Source organism: Eumetopias jubatus, unplaced genomic scaffold (assembly GCF_037043125.1).
Source record: "Eumetopias jubatus isolate StellerSeaLion01/CBP00866 unplaced genomic scaffold, mEumJub1_p1.0 scaffold_7, whole genome shotgun sequence".
NCBI lineage: Eukaryota > Metazoa > Chordata > Mammalia > Carnivora > Otariidae > Eumetopias > Eumetopias jubatus.
In genome coordinates, this window is record NW_028274813.1 from 66,498,106 (window position 1) to 66,516,692 (window position 18,587).

Consider the following 18,587-nt stretch of genomic DNA (forward strand, 5'->3'; position numbering starts at 1 on the left):
TTAATGAAAAAAAATTAAAGACACAAATAAATGGAAAGATATTTCATGCTCATAGATTTGAAGAATAAATCTCTCCAAAACAATCTACAGAATCCACACAATCTCTATCAAAATCCCCTAAGGCATTTTTCAAAGAAATGGAATAAATAACCCTGAATTTTAATATGGAATCACAAAACAGCCTGAATAGCCAAAGGAATCTTGAGAAAAAAGAACAAAACTGGAGGGATCACATTCCCTGACTTCAATATTAAAACGTTAAGTTATATTACAAAGCTATAGTAATTAAAACAGTATGGTATTGGCATAAAAACAGACAAAAAGATCAATGGAACAGAATAGAGAGCCCAGAAATAAAGCCACACCTATTGGTCAATTAATTAATGACAAAGAAGCCAAGAATATGTAGTAGGGAAAGGACAGTCTCTTTAGTAAATCGTGTTGGAAATATTGTATAGCAACATGCAAAAGAATAAAACTCAACCACTATCTTGTACCATGCACAAAAATTAACTGAAAATGAATTAAAGAGTTGAATGAAATACCTGAAACCATAAAATTCCAAGAAGAAAACATAGATAGTAAGCTCCTTGACATAGGTCTTGGAGATGATTTTTTGAATCTGGCTCCAAAAGCAAAAATAAATAAGTGGGATTATATCATACTAAAATGCTGCACAGCAAAGGAAGCTATCTTCAAAATGAAAAGGCAACCTACTGAATGAGAGAAAACATTTGTAAATCATATATATGATAAGCTAACATCCAAAATATAGAAAGAACTCCTACAACTCAATAGCAAAACAACAAACAAGTCAATTAAAAATAGGCAGAAGATCTGAATAGACGTTTTCCAAAGAAGACATATAGATGGCCAACAGGCATATGAAAAGATGTTCAACATCATTAGTCACTAGGGAAATGCAAACCAAAACCACAGTGAGATATCACCTTACATCTGTCAGAATGGCTAGTATCAAGGAGACAAATAACAAGTGTTGATGAGAATATGGAGAAAAGTGAACACTTGTGTGCTGTTGGTGGAAACGTAAATTGGTGTAGCCTCTATGGAAAAAGTTAAGGAGGTTCCTCAAAAAGGTGAAAATAGAACTACCATATGATTCAACATTTCTACTTTTAAGTATTTATCTGAAGAAAACAAAAATACTAACTTGAGAAGATATATGCACCCCCATGTTCATTTCAGCATTATTTACAATAGCTAAGATATGGAAAGAAGTGTCCATTGATGGATGAATGAATAAAGAAAGTGTGGTGTGCATACACAATGGAATATTATTCAGCCATAAAAGAGAATGAAATCTTGCCATTTGTGACAACATGGATGGACCTCAAGGACATTATGACTAAATAAATTAAGTCAGAGAAAGATAAATACACTGCATGATCTCTCTTATATGTGGAATCTCGAACAAACAAACAAACAAACAAACAAGCTCATAGATACAGAGAACAGATTGGTTGTTGCCGGAGGTGGGGAATAGGGAGTAAGAGAAATGGGTAAGTGGTATATAAATTATTTAAAAATTAAATTAAAAAAATTAAAAATTAAAACCTCATTAATTGGCATTTAGTTAGTTACATTATATGTTCCTTACAAATAAAACATTTTAAAAAGTAAATACTGAACCTATTACAGGTTATATATAGAGAAATTTTAGCTAAAACCTGGCACACTACCATATCAATGTTTAGGCTATACAAAGGCTTCTGCTTTTTACTTTAAGTTTCCTACCTGCCCATATGTTTTTTTAAAAAATCTGAGACACTTTAAAAGGTAACATTTTTTTAAAAAGTTATTTTAGGAAGAGATTCATTTTAGTTTATTTCATTTGGTAAATAATGTTAAAATGAGTCATATTTTGTTTGCAACTTTAGTTATTTTAATAATTTGAATGTAATTCTATTTAGCACTATTTACATGGTTGCTCATAACGTATATATCCTTGTTTAAATCTCATTATGTTTTTAATTGTTTTGTATTTGTCATTTCCACAGTTTTTTTTTCCACATGTGTTAAATCTGGAGGTTTTGCCAAGTGGAAAGCCAAACAAAGAGAATGAAGTATATTAATTACAGCAAGAGTAATTAATATGCATATCTGCACTGTATGCAATTATCTATGGACTTTCAACACTGCCTTGAAAATTCTGCTACATATTTTTAATAGATTCTCTTTCCTGTTTTCTGGGAAAATTATAACTTATTTTTCTTTTCACCTTCCACCTAACTTGTATCTCTCCATTCTCCACTCACATAAATTCATGGAGGACAATAGAAAATAGTAGATTAGAACTAATTCTCTCATTTCCGACCAGTAAATAGATATATACCTGTGACCATTGTCACCATCTTATATATTTTCTTATATTAAAATGCAGGCTGTGTCTTTCCTGCTGTTAAAGGTCTATCCCTCCACTTATAAGTGGATCCTATACCCTCTCATCTACTTGGATATGAGACCCTCTGGGGTAGCCCCTCTTTTGCATCTTCCCCTAGGTTCTTACCCTTAATTTCCCCTGCCTGGAACACTGTTCTGCTTTTTAATTAATTTTTTTTTTTTTACAATGCCTCTCTTATTGATTCCACAGATTTCACTTTAAATATTACCTCTAAAAGATCTATTTAATTCATCTATTTAATTAAATATTGCAATCTCTCTCCTTCTCCCCCTTTCTCCCTATTATTCTCTATTACAACATCTTATTTTCCTCTTTGTTTGCATGCATCATTGTATATTTGGTATTTATCTGTCTAGTTTTCCAGACTACAAACTCCGTAAGGTCAGAGACCATATCAGTCTTCACTTCCATGTCCCTAGCTCCTGCAATGCTTGGTCCTTTGTAATTTCTCACTAAGTATTTATTGAACACACAAATAACTTCTTCCAGGTTGGTGCATTTTGATATACCATAGTATAATAAGTCTCCTATAGATGAATATTTATTTTTAGCTTTTTCTATTGCAAATAGTACCTCATAGGACTTTTTATATATCCATCTCCATGTATTCATGCTATAATTTTTGTAAGAATGATTTATTGAAGTGGGAATGCTGGGTTATGTCCTAGATATAGCCATTTAAGATTCTGGTAGTTAGAAATCAGAATCTTAACACTTGTTAGGTTGACTCTATAAGAGGAAAATCTCCATCTTATATTCAGCCCAAATCTTTTTTCTCACGGTGCTCCTTCCTTACTCAGGCAATGAGGTATTTATTTTTAAATAAAGTTATTATTTATTATTTATTTTAGTGCTAAGGGGTGCACTTCAAACTGTGGGCAGTGATTTGTCTTTGGGGCTTCCACTGCAATCTTTTAGTACCAACTCTCATTCACTTGGCTTCTCCAGAAGACTTTGCCTCCTTTCCACGTTCTCTCCAAATGCTGTCTTTACTTTTAACTCTAGGAATGAGAGTGGGCTGCTACTGCGTCACTGCTGCTTTGGAGGTCACCTTTTTTTAAAATAAAGATTTTATTTATTTATTTGAGAGGAGAGAGAGAGAGAGAGAGAGACAGAGAGCTCAAGTGTGGGGGGAGGGGCAGAGGGAGAGGGTTTAGCAGACTCCCCACTGATCAGGGAGCCCCATTCCAGCTCAATCCCAGGACCCCAGGGACATGGCCTGAATTGAAGGCAGACGCTTAACCCGCTGAGACACCCAGATGTCCCTAGATGTCACTTTTCAATTGACTGCTCCCTGTCTGCATTTTATTTGCTGTGATCAACATCCTCTTTACCTGTTTTGGCATTGGCAGTATTTGTTTCAAACTTACCTGGTGGAAAAAGTTACCTGCTGCTAGGAGCTTGGGCTGAACACAGCTTCCTCATTTTTCAACCCTTTGAGAAGAATCGGGACACTGCTGGTGTTTCAAATAATTTGAAAATATTTAAGTCCATGCTAGAACTAGCCTTCTGATACGCCTACATTCTTTTTCCTCTTCAACATTGTTCCCTGTTTCCCTGGAATCCTGTTTTTTGCAGAAATATCTATTCCTCCTTTAGGTATAAACCAAAGCATTCTCTGATTTCCTCCAGATATACTGAAGCAGTCTTTCTTATAGACAATTTGTAATTATCAGCATCAAGAGCAATTATGTTTTATTATGTTTGTCTATTCCCATGTATCTTTACCTGGCCAGTTCTAAGCCTTCCTTTAAGATAGGAAACAGGTGGTTAAAGGCATCTAGCCGTGCATTCAGAGAGATTTGTGTTCGAATCCATTTTTACTGCTTTATAGCCATGTGAACTTGGGCAAGCCACTTAGCTTCAGTTTCCTCATCTATAAAAGCAGAATAGTTAAAAAAAACAGTCTTACAGTGTTGCTGTGAAGAATCAATGAGGTAATGCCTACTATGTGTTTAGAATGTTGACTGGCATCTTTTACGTGTCCAATATATGCTAGCTATTGTGGCAGCCATGAAAATGAACTTTTTACATTGCAGTCTACAGAGCATCACTGACCCATAGCCTCAGCTGCTATGCTCTGAAACGCATCCTTGTGTTTGCCCTGGGGCTGCATCTCCCAAGTTTGTTCTCAGCCAGTGAGAAATGTGGTGGGGACAGTAAGATAGGCCCGTTCTTGGGAAACATGTGAACACTCGGACTTTGTCGGCAGGGCTCCCACCACCTTGCTGAACTGCCTTAGAATTCCACTGCAGTCTAAAGTTCTTCCAAACACACTTCCTTCTTTCCCATTCTCCTTCAGAAGTGTCAGATCTGCATCACAAGTCTGATGGCTTTCCCAGACGCCTCTGGCTCCTTTTTCATGTTCACTAGCTGGTATTTCTTGTGTGTCTAATTCTGGTTTGTCGTTGGCTTTTTGGAGGACCTGGACTCACCCAAGCAGTTCTGGGAGTGGTTTGAGAAACTCTGGCTGTGGTAGGATGAAGATTTGAAACTAGCTCACCTAGAACCTGGTGGATCAAGAAGATGCTAGTCTAGTGGATAGAGGGGACACAAATAGTTCTTGGCACAAGATGACTGCGTAGTTGTTAAGTGTTTCACCAGTGGTGATCTGGGAAAATGTCCTGGAAGGGAATGCTCTGGCAAGTGCAGTAATGCAGATGTTTGAAAGATATGGTGGAAACGATGCCAATGAAACACGGGTGGGCGGTTAATGGTAAGGTGCAGAGATGATAATGACAGATGAATGACTTAGCATGATAACCAACGAGCTTTCATGGTAACTTATAAAGAAGGCCCTTATCTTCTGTAGTGGAACAGCAGAAATACGGAGCAGCAGCCTGAAGATGTCATCTGAATACTTAGCCAGTACAGGTCTGTTAGGCAAAGGTCAGAGCTGTGGTGGGGAAAACCTAGTACTCTGAAAATGGAATGGAGCATATGGTTTATGTCTTTTGATGATATTGAATCTATAGAACCCACAGACTCTTTGGGCTTGCAGAAGTGCTCTCCCTTCCCTAGTAACAGCTAGAACTTCCCTATGCTGGAAGATAGAGGATTAAAATCCTAATAGGAAGCCCAGGGGAATAGCCCAAACTCGTTACCAAAGTGACCCTCAGAAGCCTAGAAAAAGTTGTGTACAACATCTAGCAAGTGGAAAGAAATCCTGAGTTGCCTTGAAAGATGATGAAAGAAGGAATAAAAGGTCTGAGGGAATTGGGTATCCTGGAATGGATGTCTTATGTAAAGCTGGAGGACCCACCAGAGGACTACGTCCCGCAGAAGGGCTCAGAGGAAATACCATTCATGCAAGCCATCAGGAATATACCAGAAAGAGGGGCATCAAGATCATGAAGAAATTCAGGGGTGGCTTTCCTTCTCAGTCCAGACTGACCACTGGGGAGACAGTCACAGAGATAGGCTCATTAACATCATCATCTTTGGGATGATGGGGACTCAAAGAAAGAGTCGGATGGTGGTATTTAAACACAAAGTATTATGACACCCCATTTAGAGTGCAGGCCTTTAGGGAGTCCTGGATAAGATCTAGTTTACAGTATAGCCACTGGGTCAGTGGACCCACTGGGTGGTCATTCCCAGTTACCAAGTGTATATAATTGGAATTGAGACACTTGGCAGTTGGAACAAAACCAACATTTGGTCCTTGATTTATGGAATAAAAGCTATCATAGTAGGTGTTGGAGGGAGATTAGTGCCACTATTAAAGTTCTAATCATTGTACTTAAGGTAGCCTTTATCGTGTTTCTGTTTGTTTTGCCATATTTACCTTATATTTCTTTTTATTTTCTGTTTAGTTTGGGATTATGAAAACCCCATCCTGCAGAGTATATATAGACTAATGCAGACCTAACCAAGTAGTATTCTTGGGAATGGTTGCTCTAGCCAATGTGGTATCACTGTTACAAGCAGATTATTATTAAGATTTTTTAAAGATTTTATTATGTATTTGACAGAGAGAGGCACAGTGGGAGAGGGAACACAAGCAGGGGGAGTGGGAGACGGAGAAGCAGGCTTCCCAGTGAGCAGGGAGCCCGATGCGGGACTCGATCCCAGGACTCTGGGATCATGACCTGAGCTGAAGGCAGATGCATAACGACTGAGCCACCCAGGCACCCCAGAAGCAGATTATTAAGATTTTAAGTACATGGTATTCAGCCAGTAATTTAGCATATTCATTCCTCTCCATGCCCCTTAAAAAAGTAGATCAGAAACAGTTGCCACTAAGATATGTTAACTTTCCTGCTTCTGTCAAAATATAGTCCAAAGAAATCTGAAATGCAGGACAATCCCACAGAATGTCACAAAGATGCATTACAAATATGACATTGTTCTGATTGGACAGGATGAGCAAGAGGTGGCTAGAATGCTGGTGAATTTGGTAAGACACCTATACTCCAAGGGTGGGAGATGAACTCTAGGCAGTTTCGGGGATCTGCTACTTCTGTGCAATTCATGGGTACAGTGGTCAGCAGTGTGTCAGTGTATCTCTTCCAAAGTAAAAGATAAATTGCTGCATCTTGCATCCCCTACAACAAGAAAGAAAACATAGTACCTTGGTAGATCATTTTTGGCTTCTGGATGCAGCAAGTTCTACTCTTCAGAGTACTGCTTTAGTGCAATAGTGGGTGGTGACATGGGACTACTAGCTTTAAGTAGAGCTGGGATCCAAAAATAGCTCTGCATTGTTTCAGCCTGGCCACTTGGGTCATATGATCCTGCAGACTTTAAGGTGTTCAGTGTCAGTATCGGGAAAAGAAGCAGTATAGAGATTATGACAAGACCTGATGGGAGAATTCAGCTGAGGGCTCCTGGAATCTGGAATACCACGCCATCTGTAGCAGAGATTGTATACTCTTTGAGAAATAGCTCTTGACATGTGACTGGGCCTTAGTAGAGATGAAATGCTTGACTTTGAGCAAACACCAAGTGACCAGGTGTCTGGAAATGCCTACTATAAACTAGATTCTGTTAGAACTGCCAAAGTCAGATGTACTCAGCAGCACCCATTCTAAAATGAAAATGGGACATTGGGATTGAGCCCAAGCAGGGCCAGATGTACAAGTAAACTGCATGAGTAAGTAGCCATAATCCCTTATCACCCATTGTGATTGATTGCACTGGTGGTCCTTTCCCAGTTCACACCTGTGTGAGCACTGGTACAACTCACAAAGGAGTAGGAAAAAGTCTGAATGTGGCACATTGTAGAGGCTTAATAGTAAGTGAATGCAAGGAGTTGGTTAAGCTGCTTTTGTGTGGGTACATAATTATCATTCCTGTTCTACAGATGAAGAAACTGAGGCCAAGTGAAGTAAAATTCATCACCTATAAGTAATGAATAAGGGGACTAGAAGACCCCTAGAGGTCCTGCCTCATGCTATAATGTGCTTTCTACGACACCCTCCTGTTTTTCATGTTTACCACAGGATATTATCATTTTGGAAGGAGAATCAGGTTCATTATTAGAAATTAAATTATAACACAGTTAATGTTCCACATTTAAAACATTTAAAATGCCATGCCCCATTTGCTAACCTAAAAACTGGTATCCACATATGTTGAGTCACTTTTTTCAATTACTTGCAAAAATGGATAGAGATTGGGAGGGGCTGTGAATTTATGCATACTAATGAAACCTTAAAATAAAATGTTTCCATGTGCAACTTCCAGTTTTGTTGGATAACTTTACTTGATTGAAAATTACTTGAGAAAGATGAAATCATAAATTACCTTAAATTTACTGAAAGCCTGTGAACCACCTATATTAGGTGTGAAGCTGATGAAGTTTCATCTTGAATGGAAATAAGTTGAGAAAACAACACGGCTAACATTTCAGATACATCTCCAGAAACAAGGCTGACAGTATTAGCTCCATTGGGGCCAATACTGAGCAACACTAACAATACATTTCTGCTACCATTACAGTTGCTAAATTTCCATTTAGCGCTCACAATTTCTACTGGTTCTGCTCATATTTCCTATTGTGGATATTCATTCTTTTTCTACTAGTAATGACTCATTCATTCACTTATTCCTTCCTTCAACAAAACTTTATTATATGTTAGGCTCCATGCTTCTACTGAATTGTTTCTACCTGCATTACTGGTAAACAACATATTGTTAAATTATGACCAGGTAGCATTTTGCAGATAAAGAAAATGAAGCAAGAGATATTTAGTAACTTCTTCAGTGTCACACAGCAGGTATTTGAAGGATTTGAGCTTCAGAGCAGGAAGTGTGGTTCTGGAGCCCATGCTTTTTTTTTATTATTATTATTATTGTTATGTGAATCACCATACATTACATCATTAGTTTGTGATATAGTGTTCCATGATTCATTGTTTGGAGCCCATGCTTTTAACCACGATGTTATTTCCAGAAAATTCATAGTGTTGTATCACTTTTCTGATTTAAGGTATCCCTGCTATGTTTCTGAGGAAAACATATATAGAGTTCTGTCAGGAAAGTAAATCATAATGGTAAACAATAGGAAAGTCTTTTAAGGTCTATTACCTATTTTTGTGGGCCAGTGGCAATTTATCTTGGGCCTCAGAAAACTGCTTATTATTTTTAAAAATATATTTTTTTAAATCACAAAGCATTTGAAAAAATCTGATAATTGTATGGCTGAGTCAGCTGCCTTAGAATTTGATATTCTAGATATGAAAATTAAAGACATCAGTATATATGACTTAGTCATACAAAGTCATATTATACTTAGCCATAAATCATAATAATATAATTAAATGGTAATATGAATGGACAGTGGCAAGGATATTTTGGGAAAAGATGTAAATATAATGCAATTGGGGTTGTATTTATGAGACATTTTTGTTATCCATAAGATGTAGGTAATGATAAGCTCATTTTAGAATTCTTCAGGAATGTAGGTATAATATGTCTCAGGTATATGCTTAACAATGAGACAGACCAGTTGCCTAATACTCAAAGAACATGATGACTGAGGTTGACTTGGGAGGTCTACTGGATAGGACCCTACTATAATTTTGGAATGGTGAGCTCTTTCTCCTTACGGTCATTGTAGTTTTATCACAACAGTATTTTTAAAATATGTGATATATTTTGATGGATAGAGGTCTTATATACTAAAAATTAAAATCTTCAAATGATTGAGCTGAAAGGGACCCTAGAGTGCATGTGATTAAAAATAACCAGGTATTTATTTTTCTTATAAAGGCAGAAATAATTCCATAGTCCAATCTAGTAAGAAGTTTTTACTGTTTTCTGATCACTATATTGGGTGTGCTTGTAACCTGTAACATCCTTTGAAATTAATTCAATAAACTGATTTTACTAAAATAAAAAATAAACAAAAAGTCTGTCACAATTTGGACATCCTGGACTGGGAATCCTATATTATTTCCAACTAGTCCTGGGGTTTTGTTTCCCAGTTGTGTGCATTTATGTCCATCTGCTTCTATGGCACTGTGACAGCTCACACTCTTTCTTATTGGAGCTCTGACTTGCTTAGCTAAACAGGGGTTTCAAGTTGATATTCAAATAAAAATCTTTTCTCCTAAGCTCTGATCTCTTAAATTGCACCCTCCATTCATTTTATGCAGTAACAATACAGCACTTTAAAGCTCATCCATAATTCAATTCATCCACAAGACCATGTTTTCGTTAAACAAACTTTTATTTTAGAATTGATTTAGATTTACCAAAAAGTTACAAAGACAGTACAGAGAGTTCCCATATACCTCAACACCCAGTATACTTCATTATTAGCATCTTACAATGGTATGGTATTTGACATAATTAATGAACTGATATTGATACATCAGTACTAACTAAAGTCCATACTTTATTCAGATTGGCTTACATTTTATCTAGTATCTTGTTCTTTTCCAGGATCCTTGCATTTAGGTGTCATATCTTCTTGGACTCTTCTTGACTTTTACTATTTCCCAGACTTCCCTTGATTTTGGTGACCTTGAGAGTTTTGAGAAGTGCTGGTCAGGTTTTTTGTAGAATGTCATCAGATAGGATTTGTCTGATGATTTTACTGTGATTTAAGCTGGGGTTATGAGATTTTAGGAGGGAGACCACAGATGTAAATTGCCATTTTCATCAAGGCTACATCTGTCAATGTGATTTATTATTATTATTGATGTTGTCTTTGATCACTTGGATGGGGTAGCATTGGTCACATTTCTGCATTGAATTGTTAACTTTTTAAAATTTCTCCATTTGTTCTGTTTTCTTTGGAAGAAAGTCATTGAGAAGCCACAACTTAAGAAGTGTAGAGTTATCCTCCACTTCTGTGAAGACTAAATATCTATATATTTCATTGGCAATGAATTGGCATTCTTTTGCTTGAGAAATTTGCCTATTATCTCCCTTTATTCAATCATTTATGTATCCGTATGGTGGATATATATTTATTTTAGATTTTGGGATAAAATCCAGTATTATCTTATTTATTTTGTTCAAATTATGCCAGTTTTGGCCATTGGGAATTCTTTCAGTTGGCTCCTATGTCCCTTTGACATATTCCCGCCATTTTGTGTGTGTGTGTGTGTGTGTGTGTGTGTGTACACATGTGTGCATGTTAACACTTCTTTCCTCTCCGGCAGTACTATATACTCAAACCTCATTTTGTATATTTCCTGCCCAGTACTAGAATCAACCATTTTTTTCAAGCAGCTCTGGTCCCTTTCCTTGGAAACTGGTGTTAGAAACCAAGATGTGGTACTAGTTATACTCATTGCTACTGGGATGCCATTACTTTTAGGTCCTTCCAGCTGACAGAGCAAAGGAAAAAAAATATAACCTGTGTGTATATACACATATGTATGCATATTCTATCTCTATTTATATCAATCTATCTATACCCTCCTCTATCTGTGTGTATGTATATATATATATATGTATATATACATGTAAAATCTCCATATATATGTATATATCCATCTGTATATTAAGTTCAAATTGATGTCTCTAACTCTATTCCATTACCACATGAATCATTCTAGCCTTTTCTTGCTTATCATTTCCCATTCCAACAGCAAGAAACCTGGCTCCTACCATCCAGCACCCATTTACTTAATTATTCAATTCCAACATACATGTACAGTGGTTTCAGATTCATGAACATTAACAACTTTATGAGCTAGGTTATGGTATTTATGCACACTTTCTTTTGCTTTTAGTATTACAGAATCTACTCATTTCCCATTATTTTAGGTCCACTTTTCTTTTACCTCCTTCAGTGAGATTATTTCATACCTTTGTAATATAGTTAGATCTTTTTTGTCACATTCTGTGATCCCCTGGCTTCCTAAATTTTTTGTTAATTTTTATTTGCTAAGTTTCACTCTTTTTGCTTTGAAGTCCTTTGGGTTTGACAAATGTATGGTGTCATATATCCCCCATTACAATATCATAAAGAATATTTTCCTTGCCCTAAAAATCCTCTCTGCTTCACCTATTCAACCTTCTCCATTCCCAAAACTACTTTTCAAATTACTCTATCCAACTATCATTTTTATCTTGGAAATATTTTACATATAAAGGTATTCCATGTCTCTATTTCTATTTTATAGTTGGAAATATAAAAGTTTGTGTGTCTATGTATGTGTGTGTCTTGTATGTCTCTGTGTGTGTAGATGTGTATCATTATCCAGTTCCTTGTTGTTTGATTATGTCATGTAAAAACCAACTAACTTTTGCATTGAGAAGCTAAATAGTGCTTACTGTGTTATATATTACACATATATACACTAATCTTTTTTTCATATTCTTTCCATTTTAATATCATGGAGTATATTATGAGAATTGGGTACATTGCACCATCCCATTCAATTCATCTGTATTAAAGCTTCAGAAATTGGGGCGCCTGGGTGGCTCAGTCGGTTAAGCGGCTGCCTTCGGCTCAGGTCATGATCCTGGGGTCCTGGGATCGAGTCCTGCATCGGGCTCCCTGCTCGGCAGAGAGCCTGCTTCTCCCTCTCCCTCTGTCTGCCGCTCTGCCTACTTGTGCTCTCTCTCTCTCTCTGTTAAATAAATAAATAAAAATCTTTAAAAAAGCTTCAGAAATTGGGGCACCTGTGTGGCTCAGTTGGTTAAGCAACCGACTCTTGGTTTCACTCAGGTCATGATCTCATGGGTGGTGAGATCATCCCCATGTGGAGCCCTGCGTCGGGCTCCACACTCAGCGGGGGGTCTGCTTGAAGATTCTCTTCCTCTGCCCCTCTCCCTGCTCTCTTTCTCTCTCCCCCACTAAAATAAATAAATAGATCTTTTTAGAAAAAGCCTCAAATTAAGAGAAATCAGTGACACTATATGACCAAATGGTTAGTGCTAGATGTTTGGTAGATGGCTATTAGCTAAAAATACAGAAGAAACGAAAGAACACAGCTGATTGATTTATATCCCTATATCAAATTTTCTTTGAATTCTAATTTGGCTTTCCAAATACAACTTTTGAAACTTGAATCTCATTTATTTTTTGCACTGTTGTTTTTTCTTAACTGACACCAGGGAACTATGTCTGTTTATTGTAGAGCAAATACAGTTTTCTTAAAACATTTTAAAAACATGCAGAAGTTCATGTTTTATAATGATATTAGGGTTTCTTTAGGTAGGAGTTCTGCATTTCAGAGGATCCATATGTGATACAAACAGTGAACAATTGGAAACACTAGCTGATAATGATATGATCATTTTCGGCAGTCTCTTTATGTAAGTTTTGGCAGAAGTGTAGTAATACATTAGTCATTTTCACAGAGAAGATACTGGTCCATGCCAGTCTCTTATTTGGGGTGCCATCTGCCCCTTTTTTGTCCGTAAATTCAAAAAGAAAATATATCCGTTGATGGATACTATTTCTATTTTTTAATCATTGTTTGAAGCAAACTATACCATTCTTAGAGTATAACGAGTACTACACATAACTAAAATTCCTTCTGGGCATCCTTTATTAACTAGAATACCTGCCTCAAAATTGCTCCAATAAGTTTTAACATTTCCATTTAATTAGTTCACCATATACTATCTCTAGAGCTCTTGGTTAAACATATGAGGAGACAATGAGTTCTACTTTTTGCTTCATTAATCATGGATTAACTCACTTGACCCTCATTGCTTCAGTTCCTTCATCTGTAAATACGGTAATAAGAACACATGGTATCTGAAAAGATGGGCTATATTTCTGTTAAGGTTAGCAACAACTAAATTTGATCTAAACTTAAAGGTTGTGATAACATTATAGAGGCAGGCATTTCAAAGTTTGCTGACTCACTTTAACTAAAATGCACAGCTTTATAATATAAATTATACACTGTTTATAAACTCTGATGACAGGGTTCCTATTTTACTCATGCTTTTAATATAGTAAACACTCACTAGATATTTGCTGTGCTGAATTGAAGCATGGATGTACTTGCTATAATGACTTAAGAGAAGCTTCTGAAATAGTCAAAGAGGGAAGTTCACAGACATGCGTTGGTGTGAAATAGGGTTTAGAAGAATGGTTTCTTACCATTACTATTTTGGACAAGTAAGAAGGGGAAACTATTACTTACTTCCAGATTAATCTGGGGAATTTTATAGTTTTGCTAAATTGGTTAGAGGTTGTAACAAAGAAAAGGTCATTCAGAATAATGAGTATCATTTAAGTGACTACTATGTAAATATAGTTGAATTTTCCAAACTATGCTAGTAAATAAAGAGAAATCTCATTTACTAATGATAGCTAAAATCTATTGAAAGCTTGCTTTATGCAAGGTATGTTAAACATTTTACTCTTTTATCTCATTTAATTTCCGGATAGCTCTTTGAAATAAATACAGTTTTTAGTTCCGTTTTACCAATGGGTAAACCAAGTCCTGATAAGTTTTTATACAATTATCTACTTTGCAGTGAATGGCTTTAAGAGATATATCTCATATATATTATAGGTCCCTGAGTATAAATGTAGCTTGCTAATATGAATAAAAAAAACCCTTGTTTTGTTGCCTAAGTCTATCAGTGAAAGGCCAGACATTTTGCCAGTGATTAAGAATAAATGAAATGTTGAGAAATGGTAATATCCTTTTAACTAACTACAATTGACAAAACATCTTTGATATTTTAGGTCATAACAGCAAGGCATTTTTAATCTTGTATTTGAGATCTATTACCTTACTTAACTGTCTGGTTGCTAATGATTTCTCTAAGTATCTCAGATGGCTCACTGCTATCTCCAGTCTCTAGAATAAATTTATTAAATTTAATACTGATATGTCATGAGAGACTATGGACTCTGAGAAACAAACTGAGGGTTCTAGAGGAGAGGGAGGATGGGTTAGCCCGGTGATGGGTATTCAAGAGGGCACGTATTGAATGGAGCACTGGGTATTATACGCAAACAATGAATCATGGAACGCTACATCAAACACTAATGATGTATGGTGACTAATATAATAAAAAAATTTAATACTGAAAAATAAATTTGTTAAAGCTCGTTGTCCAAATGCTTTGAGAGTAGTTGTTTCTGTAGCCACCTGTATCAACAGCTACTCCTCAAGGCTGTTCAAATAATGGCCCCAGAACACCCTGGGCTTGGTATGAAATTTTACAATGGATTCATTTTAGTTATATCCTGTACAGTCTCTTTAGTACATTTTAGTATGACTCTTTAGGTGGCAAACAGCATATATTGTTGGGTAGGCCACTGACCACTATGTTTTTCTTCTATTCAATTGACACATAGTTATTGGTTATTTATTGAAGGCAGATTAGTTTTCAAAAAACAAGACAAAACATAACAAAATAAAACTAAAATGGGTGAATAGAAGCAAAACAATTAGATTTAACTCATTCCTTTCTAAACTTTGTATTTTGGATGGATGTTCCTAAATTGGGTTAGTATAGTAATACTATCAAACACTTGAAAAAGTTTCCCTAATCAAATTTTGTTTGAGTTGAAAGAGTGCCCAAGACTTTGAGAAGAATTTTGAGAAGATCGGGATCAGTGGACATATGGAAGCAATTACTCTTCCCAGTTGTGAAAATGAGGTTTATAGGAGTGGAAAAAAGCTTGATGTCTTCCAAATTAGACTGGATCCTGGGTAAATACTAGCCTGATTGTTAACAAATATCCCCTGTGTAATTATATCTCTAAGCTAGATAGATAGAGACATGGATGTAGATGTAGATATTTATCAAACTTAGGTAAACCCCAAAAGGCTCTACCTGATCCTAGAAACATACAACATGTAGGGTTTACCCTTTATTAAGTCAGAGGCAGAATTTGGCAGTATTTCCTCCTCTGAAAATATCCTGGTACCCTCCTTACCAGGCCCAGTGATATGAGTAAATAGTTGCAATGGCATTGGAGATTACACCTTCATTCTGTCATGGCCTCTCTCCCAAGTGGATTTCCAGTTGTTTAGAGCCATGCAGAGATAACATACCTAGGGATGCTTCAAATGCACTTCATCTTCATTTCCCAAAAATAAGAGTTAAACCTGAGATAGTTACCCTCCCCTCTGAAATCCAAAGCCACAACAATTATAAAATTATTATATATGTTATCATAGTATAGTAAAATGATCCATACTCAATATAAGCCACATTATGAGCCTGACAAATAATAAATATTTCTAAATCTTTGTGCGATATTATTCTGTGATTTTATACATCATATAAACCACTCTAATTTCTTAAAGCTACTTGTTTGGATTCTAAAATCTTCCATTGGTAACTTTTAAAAATTGCCATATAGTAAACACAAGGAGCAATAGGAAATTTTTCTTCCAAGCATTGTAGACAATCAAACATACATCTAAAAAGGCACTACCTGTAATCAAAGATCATTCTAAATTCCCCTTGTTAGTAAGTACATTCATTGTTTACCTAATGTTCAATCCCACTAACTCCATACTCCTTCCTCCATTCAGATCCCCCTGCACAATTTCTCTATAGCCCTGGAGCAAAGGCAATGCCTTTCCACTGTGATTCTCAAGTTAGGAATGTGTTTTGAAGTGCATAAGAGTTATCTTGTTGTTTAATTGTGAAGTTGACGAAGTAAGGTTTTCCTGTCATGAAAAAGCCTGTGTAATATCAAGTGCTTACCTGTCTTCTCAAATATCTATGCCACCCAATTTATTTAACCATTCTTTGGCTTTTGAACTAGATTTCTACCATCACATATCTCCAGTCCTGATGACACAAAAAAACACAAGGAAGTCAAAGATATAGCAGGGAAGACTGAGCTTTCAGAAGTACAGGCAATCCTAGGAGACCCTTACTTTGATGTCTTGACAATCTGTCTTCCGAAGAGAGAAAAATTAAGTAGAAGAGGGAAAGAAAGAACAAAAAAAATTAAGGAAGTAAAAAAGGAGAGGAACTTAATGGGCTTCATACTGGTAGTCTATAAGTAATGCTTCATGAAATAATAAATAGTTTCTCCAAATGTATTTCATCATTCCTTAAATCAATAATAAAAATCTTTTTATTATGTCCAAGTCCAACTTAGTATACTTCTGTTCAACTTAAAGTATGTAGTGGTTAGCTGTAGCATGAGAATAATTTAAGAGGAGAATGATATTTGAAAAAATTTAAAAGACAAATCTAAATCTTATTGTATTCTTTTGAAGATCCCAAGGATGTTCAATCAAGATGGTTTACTAACAGAATAATAGAATGACAAACTTTTCATCAGTAAAAATTTCTAAGTTACATATTATATCATTATTGATTAAATTGTAATCAAACCTGTCATTATTTGAAAATAATTTCCTATGGTCTGTACATTTCATAAATCCTTTATATGATTTTTCAAGACCGAGGCTAGTTGTTTTTAGCTTATGTTGCTCATGATTTTCAGTGAACTTTTTTTTAAAATATAGAATGCTTCAAGAATTTGTGTGTTATCCTTGTGAAGGGACCATTCTAATCTTTTCTATATCATTCCTATTTTAGTATATGTGCTGCTGAAGTGAGCAGTTTTGATGATAATATTCAATGCTTAAATTGAAAGTCAGATGACTTTTTCAATGCACATGAATATGAGTCGAAATAAAATGATATGGGACACTTGGGTGGCTCATTCGGTTGAGCCTCTGCCTTCAGCTCAGGTCATGATCCCAGAACCCTGGGATCAAGCTCCGCATTGGGCTCCCTACTCAGTGGAGAGCCTGCTTCTCTCTCTCCTTCTGCTGCTCCCCCTGCTTATGTTCGCTCTCTGTCTCTGTCAAATAAATAAATAAAATCTTTTAAAAAAAGAAAATTATATTGGGAATATAAAGGTTTAATGATGATGACTACTGGCTTATAAAAATTCATACTACATTTTGTGTAACTATTTTATAGCTAGAAGCTTAAGAATTTGAGTACTTACACAGTGGGAGAGTACAAAGGAACACCTATGCAGATGTCTACTATAACAACAGAACAACCAATATGCTATATGATAGTAAAAAAGGAAAGTAAAGCACTGATTGTAAGTGGTGCTTGATTTTATTAAGCCAAGAGAGCACTATTACTGAAAGTCTGTATCTGACTAAGGCAAACTGTTTTTTTGTAATCATGTTCATGAGCTGTCTTGTGGCTACCAGTCAAGACCTGCCATTCACCTAAAGGATGCAGAAGCCTTGAAAATGTTAGTTAGGTGATAGCCTGATCCACACTGAAGAAACTTTAAAAGTCTCCACCGTTTTCTCAGAAATGGTCTCACATGTTCACAAGAACAGCCATGGAACTGTGACAATGTCAAAAGTCAACCTGGTACCCAAACTCCTTTGAAAACTTCAACTGTGTCATTGCATATATCTAAATGAAAATCTAATGATTATCTCATTGAAAATATTTCTAAAATATCAAAAAAATGAACTTGCCCTTCCATTATAGAAATCTATTTCCTGAAGGTATATGTTCTTTTAGCTGAAAACACAATGTAATATTTGTCTTATATTTAGGTAAGGTAAGTCCTATTTGTGATATTTGGTAGGACCATGTGTAGCTGTGATGCTTCATCGTCCTATACAACTAAAATTCTTCAAATTGAAATTAATTACTGGACTTTAGTTCTTGCATATGCATCAGTCTTGGGAGAGGTAACACATTAGACTGCTTTTGCCATCATTTTTTAGTGTGAATAAGTTTCTCAGATCTTTCTTCACCAGTGATTTAGACAGGGCCT

The 18,587-nt window shown here is 35.9% G+C and overlaps 1 non-coding gene across 1 annotated transcript; it reads right to left on the reverse strand.

Annotated features, from left to right (window-relative positions):
- Window positions 1–17,285: 17,285 nt before the first annotated feature.
- LOC114218002 (U6 spliceosomal RNA) lies at window positions 17,286–17,392 on the reverse strand. The gene has a single exon (XR_003611085.1). It is a non-coding gene; the product is annotated as a U6 spliceosomal RNA (small nuclear RNA).
- Between the last annotated feature and the right edge of the window lie 1,195 nt (window positions 17,393–18,587).